Source organism: Camelus dromedarius, chromosome 10 (assembly GCF_036321535.1).
Source record: "Camelus dromedarius isolate mCamDro1 chromosome 10, mCamDro1.pat, whole genome shotgun sequence".
Lineage (NCBI taxonomy): Eukaryota > Metazoa > Chordata > Mammalia > Artiodactyla > Camelidae > Camelus > Camelus dromedarius.
In genome coordinates this window covers 19,588,506-19,595,212 of record NC_087445.1, presented here as the reverse complement: position 1 = coordinate 19,595,212, position 6,707 = coordinate 19,588,506, and positions in this window count along the sequence as shown.

Below are 6,707 nucleotides of genomic sequence, written 5' to 3'. Positions count from 1 at the left end.
TAAATTTCTAAAAAACAGAGATACAGAGAATTTTTTTTTAAAGATTCTCATCAGGCAAAATAATCCTCATTTTATGTAAAACATATGTAAATTTAGAAAGTTCAGATCATTCAGAAAGGTACAAAGTTAAAAGTGAAGAGATAATGCAAAGCCTACTTTACCCATCAGAGTAAATACAAAGTTCACTATGTGTTCATTATTTGATCATATACATTTTGAGTTATATTAGACTTTCAGGACATAATCCTTACATAAAACAAGGCAGCCCTGCACTGTTTTCATCCTTCTATTTTATGGAGAAAGAGAAAAAATTTGCTAAAGACTCAGATACTACGCAGCAGAGCAAGGATGTACATACATGTGTGAGCCCAGAGTTGCTGGACCACACATCCCAGCTCCTACAGCTCACCTGGGCCATTGCGGTAACTGACCAGCATCCCTGCTGCTCGATCCAGGGCCCACCATCCCACAACACTCTTACCATCATGCCATGCCCCTACTCACATCCCTTAATGACCTTCCACTTCGTATGCCCTCACTGGGTAACCGACTGGATACGGAAAACACCATTCTGAGACATGCTTTTTAAAGAGAATGGGCTCTACCAAGCAGGCTGATTCCATTTTAATAGTTACAAAAGAGTCTGTGTAGGGGACTGCCTATCTCTGTTAAGGGCTACATGAGAATAGCAACTAACATCTCAAGATTTAGGTCAAGAGATGGCAATAACAGTTACCACTTTTTGCCTTAAACCCCCTTTTGAAATGAGAGGGAAAGGGAGATTGATCTGAGTAAGTAAATAAAAATAATTACCAATTATTTCAGTATCTACAGTGTAGTGGGCACTTCAGCTGTTTGACATGCACCAGCATATTTAAGCACGGAACAACTCAGCAAAGTAGAAACTATTATCCCAATATATAGATGAGGCCGTTGAGACTTGAGGATGTTGTGCAATCGATCCAAGGCCACCTAGTGGGAAGTGGGTAGTGGGGCTAGTTTGTTAGAGTTGGGATAACAAAGTACCACAGACAAGGTGGCTTCAATAGCAGATGTTTTGTCATAGTCCTGGAGGCTGGGAGTCTGAAATCTAGGTCCTGGCAGGGTTGGTGTCTTCTGAGGCCTCTCTCCTTGGCTTGTGGAAGGCCATCTTCTCCCTGTACGTTCACATGGTTGTCCCTCTGTGTGTCTCTGTATTCTCACTGCCTTCTTATAAGCTCACCAATCATGCTGGAATAGGGCCCTCCCTAATGACCTTATTTTAAATTAATATAAGCAGAGCAGATATTTACACTTGTTTTCTAAGTGGAGAAAATTCCAGCAAATGGTAGGCACTCTTAGAAACTCCTAAACCCCAGGAAAGCCTCTTACTTGGAGTTTAGAGTTGGACAACTTGCACTTGGGGTCCAGGAGTACAATCCAAGCCAGGGGAGGAGGGGACAGCAGGAAACAGTTATTGCTGAAGAGATGATTTTCTCTAGTTGGCTCAGCCCCTTCGTTGGTTTCAAGCCAAGTGCTACACAACTGGAAACCAAACCTAGGTTCAGACACACACGCTAGACCCAAGTTTCTGGGGCTGAGTCTGACGAGGCTGCCGAGGGTGCTGGCGTAGCATCTGCCTTCCCTAGGGAAGGAGGGACCACTCTCTGTTCTCTTTGCTCAGCTGTGGCAGTTAATTGATCTCCAGATTTACCAAGTCCTTCCTTTCCTGCCTTTGTTTAGCAAATAGCTACCCCAGTTTTAAATCAGAGGACCCGCTAAAGTGTGGCCACTAGCATCACCTCGGAGCTTGTTAGAAACGCAGACTCAATCAGCATTCCATCTTCCATACCCTCTTCCCCACCACACAGATCAGGGGAACCAGAATCTCCAGCTTAACAAAGTCTCCGGGTGAATCGAAAGCACATGACATTTCGAGAAGCACTCCTTCAAAGACCGTGGTCAAGCGGTCACCCTGGACTCAGGCTCCAGCTTCTTCAGCCGGGTGGCCCTCAAGCTGGGAGCCGTTGATTGAGTGTTGCAACCATTACAAGCATGGTTCTCATCCAGGGTCCCCTTCTCACCAGCGAGGGGATCTTGAACAAATCACTCAGCATTTCTGGGCCTCTGCTGGCTTACTTGTAAAACAACAAGAAGAAAATCTACATCCCAGAGTTGCAGTCCAGCAGCATGAGAGGGCCTGCCCAGCCCCTCCCTCCGTGAGACGAGTGTTCGTGCAGCAGACGTGCCTTGAGCGCTCAGCGTCCAGCCTCTGCTCCAGGCTCCAGGCTGCAGCGCTGAGCAGCACAGACAGGGTCCTGCTCTTCCTGGGGCTTCCACTTAAGGGGCTGAGACAGAAGAAACAAAGAGTTAAGATTTTCAGTAGGGATAAGGACCCAGAAAAATGGATCATACTAGACTAATAGGAGCAGGACTAGGCACCACCAGCAGGGTGGTCGGACATGGTGTGTCTGAGAAAATGACATTCAAGCCAAGATCCCAGGGGGAGAAAGGGACAGCCCCGTGGAGAGCTGGAGGCCGAGCATACTGGGCAGAAAAGCAAAAGCCCTGGTCCAGGATAAGCTTGTACAGCAGAGGAAGAGAAAGAAAGGTTGGGCTGGCTGGAGTGTCAGAAGATGACGCTACAGGTATCATCCTGGTGACAGCTTCATTGCTGTCACCAGGATGATACCTCTGAGGCCTCAGCCCTGCAATCATCCATAACCACCCATCGGTTCTACTCAGAAAGCCATTCAGATTCACCCACAAGACAGGTCACAGAGAGGCCTGGACACCAAGAGTGCTCCAGGTCCCAGAGGCCAGCTTCACAGGGATGTAGCTGCCCCAGTTCCTAATGGAGAAAGAGGCATGGCCGACCAAACCCCAAGTTTTCTGGAGAGGAAAGTGAGACTCTCCCAGGTAGAGAGCCCATGAGCTCTGGCGAGAGGGAGTTGACATCCCTGGGGTGGGATGGATTTTCTGCTGACTTCAGACAAGCCAACAGTGTCAAATACTAGGAAAAGCATTCCCAAAGCAGCCAGCAAGATCAGATTTGGAGCTTTTACCAAATTGAGGGTGTACTCTGAGCCAGACCAGGTTGCTCCAGGCTGCCTCATCTGTGTCAGAACACAAGGAAATTTGGGGCAAACAGGTAGCTTGCTTCAAAGGCTGAAGCCTCACCCATGACATTACATTGTGTTAATGGATCTGAAGCCACGGGTTACTGATAACTGCTGCCTGCTCCTCACTTGATCCAAACAGCTCAGGGAGGCAGGGGAAGTCTCACCGTTGCTGTTTTGCAAGTGACAGTTCTAACGCTCAGGATGGTTATAGTCTGGAGTCGTAACCAGTACTTAAAAGCAGATCTTCTGACCCCTGACCAGTGGCCCGTTCAGTGGAGGCGGCACTGCCATGGGCAGCGTACCTGTTAGCTTCACAAACTTTCCTTCAAGAACATCTTTTCCCCCCAACATTCTAGCCTCCTGTCTGGCCCCTCCCACTATTACCCTTGCTAAATTTGGTTTAGCCTCTCGCTATCTTCATTATCTCCAAAGCATAATGCAGGATAATCTCTCCTTAACTTCCCTTTGCCATGTAACCTAACGTACTCTAGGTTTCTGGGAGTAAGGACATCTTGCGGAAAGGGGGAGGGTGATTATCCAGCCTACCACATGCTGTCTCTCCCTGAGCTGCCATTTCTTGGCAATAACTTTACACTATGGAAGATTTATTGCCACGGTCAATAAGTCAACACTTTCATCATCATCTTTACCCCTCCAAACACTCAGCCAGGTGTTTCTAGTTTGGGGTGATTTCATCCTTAAGAATCTTTAATTTTGTAAACTCTTGGCTGAATTCTTTAAAAAAAAAAAAAAAAACAAAACCCTTCTACATTGGCAGGAAGAACGGTCCCACCCCTACCCCTTCAAAATATTGGAACTTAGAGAAAATTAAATTTCATTTTGTGTGGAGCCCAAACCTGAAAGATTCAGTACCAGAAGAAATATGCACTGAGAACATCTCTGCTGGAGAAAGGGGAGCCATTTCACGGTCTTAATTAGAACATGCCTTCCTTTGACAATCAACCTAGACAATGTTTATAGCTATGCAGGCTCTGTACAGTGTGTCAGCATCTCACCTCCTCCTAAATGGGGCCATTTGCTTTGAAGAATGCCTTAGAGGCTGCACAAATGCATTCAACTAGTTGCTTTGCTAATTACATCACACATTCCAGAGTTACCGAGGCTGGCTGAATCTAATTACGGTAAATGCATCTACACAGAGATTTCCAATACACCCAGAGAGAGGTTTTGAAGATTTCAAACTTCGGGGAAAAGGCTGTAATGGAGTCTGGCCACGTTGTTCTGTTGGTATGGAGTAACATAAACACAAGGCAGGGCTCTGTGTATCTGATCCTTCCTGCTGTAAACTCTTGAAAGGGCCATGAGGAACAGTGCGCCTTCCTCATTGGATGGTTCCCTTTGGAGAATTCTGCGCTGAGAGCACAAATAGCCTTGCTCTTTGGATGCCAAGGAAAAATTCAGAAATCTCACCTACCTCTTTCATTTCACAAACTTTTAGTGAACATCAGCCTTTATCAAGACCTTTGGTTGCTGATATGAAAAAACAAAGATGAACAGATAACTAAGGGCAGGCCAGTACCTGGGGGATCCCACGCAGCCTAATTGTCTGGTGCTGTTTTAAATGAATATTTTTAAAGTATTTGTCAGATACTTATTTAGTGGGGAAAGGGAGAAAATGACTTAATAATCATTGTATGCAGAAGTAAATTCACTTACTCCACCTCCACTGGCTGAAATAAAGGTGTTTTCCAAGTTCTAAATTGTGATTTGTTTTCAAATCAGGCAACTTGTTAGGCAGAGGAACACATTGAAGAGTTTCTAATTCAGGCAAGAAAATAATTCATTCACTGCCAATAAACAGCACCCTACCGGCATCATGTGGTTTCAGAACTGCGGCTGCCACCATCAGGCCACTGTCCCCTGTGTGGTGTGGCCATGAGTTCACTGTGAAAATTACATGTGCTTGTCATAAAAACTCTCAACAAGGTTAGGTGGCCCCTGGACAGATGACACCTTGTGTTTCCATTCCAGGATGCTAACTACGATAGCCGGAGGGGAATTAACTCCCATTTTGTCATTTATGTGAGGAGCCGTATCCTGTAACTGAGCTAGCTGGCACTACCCATATTCTTTATTTCATTCATTCAACAGATATTTATTATGTGCCCGGACTCTTCCAAGTACTAAGCCTGCTCCAGAGAACAACCCAGATAATGACCCTGTTCGTATGAAGTTTGTATTTTTAGTAAAGGTCTGGGGCAAAATAATAAACAATTAAACAGAAGTCTACAGGTTACTTTCAGATAGTGATGGGTTCAACGAGGGACATAAAATAGGGAGATGTGATAAAGAGTAAGGGTGCTGGGTATTCAAGAACTCAACAGATACTCTGTCTTGACTATGGAATGGGGAGCAGATTACAATTTTTATTTTGTAATTGAGCTGATATCTGATTGGTGAGAAGGAGCTGCCCAAGCTAAGACCTGGGGGAAAGCAGTCCAGGCAGAGACAATAAATGGAAAGGCCCATGTCAGCTTTTGAAATGGAGGAGCAGATAGAAAGCAAGTGGGGCAGCAGCAGAGTAAGCCAGGGGTAAGTGCTAGGGAAATAAAAAGGGGGGAAGGGGCCCAGATTTCATAGGCTATGATGAGATTAAATTTGAATCTAACTATGATGGGAAACCACTAAAGGGCTTAGTAAAGGGAGTGACATGATCTGACTTACTCTTTTAAGAGATCATGCTGGTTACTGTGTGGAGAATGGATTACTGTGGGAAAAGAATCAGAAAGGGGATGAACACTTAGGGCACACTGCAGGAGTCTAAGCTGAAAATAAGGGCAGCTCGGACTATGATTACGATTGTCTAGGGGATGTGGCGAAAAGCAGCTGAAATCAGGGTATGTTTTGGAGGTGGGGACTTCTGGATTTGCTGATGCTCTAGTATAAGATGCAGGAAAGAAAGTCAAGGGGCAGCTCTAGTATCACTGGCTGAGCTGGGGACAGTTGGGAGGCGGTGGTCGGCACACAAGGAGTCCAGAGTTCTGTTTTAGACATGATACGTATGGTGGTGTGGCCTGAATTCATACACGTCAAGTTGACGGTCAGGTGTACTTGCTTAGTGGACAGGTCAGGGCAAGAGATACCAATTTCAGATCATTCCCTGTACAGAGTATTTAATTAAAGCTATGGGTCCAAGAAGAAAATGTAGACAGGTTAAGTCCAGTGATGCATTAATATCCTTTATCATGAATGTGTTCCCAGAAGCTGCTTGGCTGGTCCACTCCTGACCAAACTCTGAACAAGGTGCCTGCTCTAAGGGAGCTCCCAGTATAAGGAAAGACAGGCAGATGGTTACAGAACAGTGTATTATGTGTTATATCTAATGAAAAGATGAGCTGGGCATTGTGAAAACAAAAGATGACTAATAACCTGGGTTGTAAGGAAGACCCCAAGCTGAAGATAGCATTTGAAAGGGGCCAGTCTAAGTACAGATGTCCTAAGTAAAGGAGAAACATGTGCAAAGGCATGAAGCAAGCCATACTGGTGAAGTTTCATGAAACAAATAAGATATAGACTTTAAATACCTATATATCTTCCATTCCAAAAGCTGGGCCGTGCTGAATGGAAAGACTTGAAAAACATTCC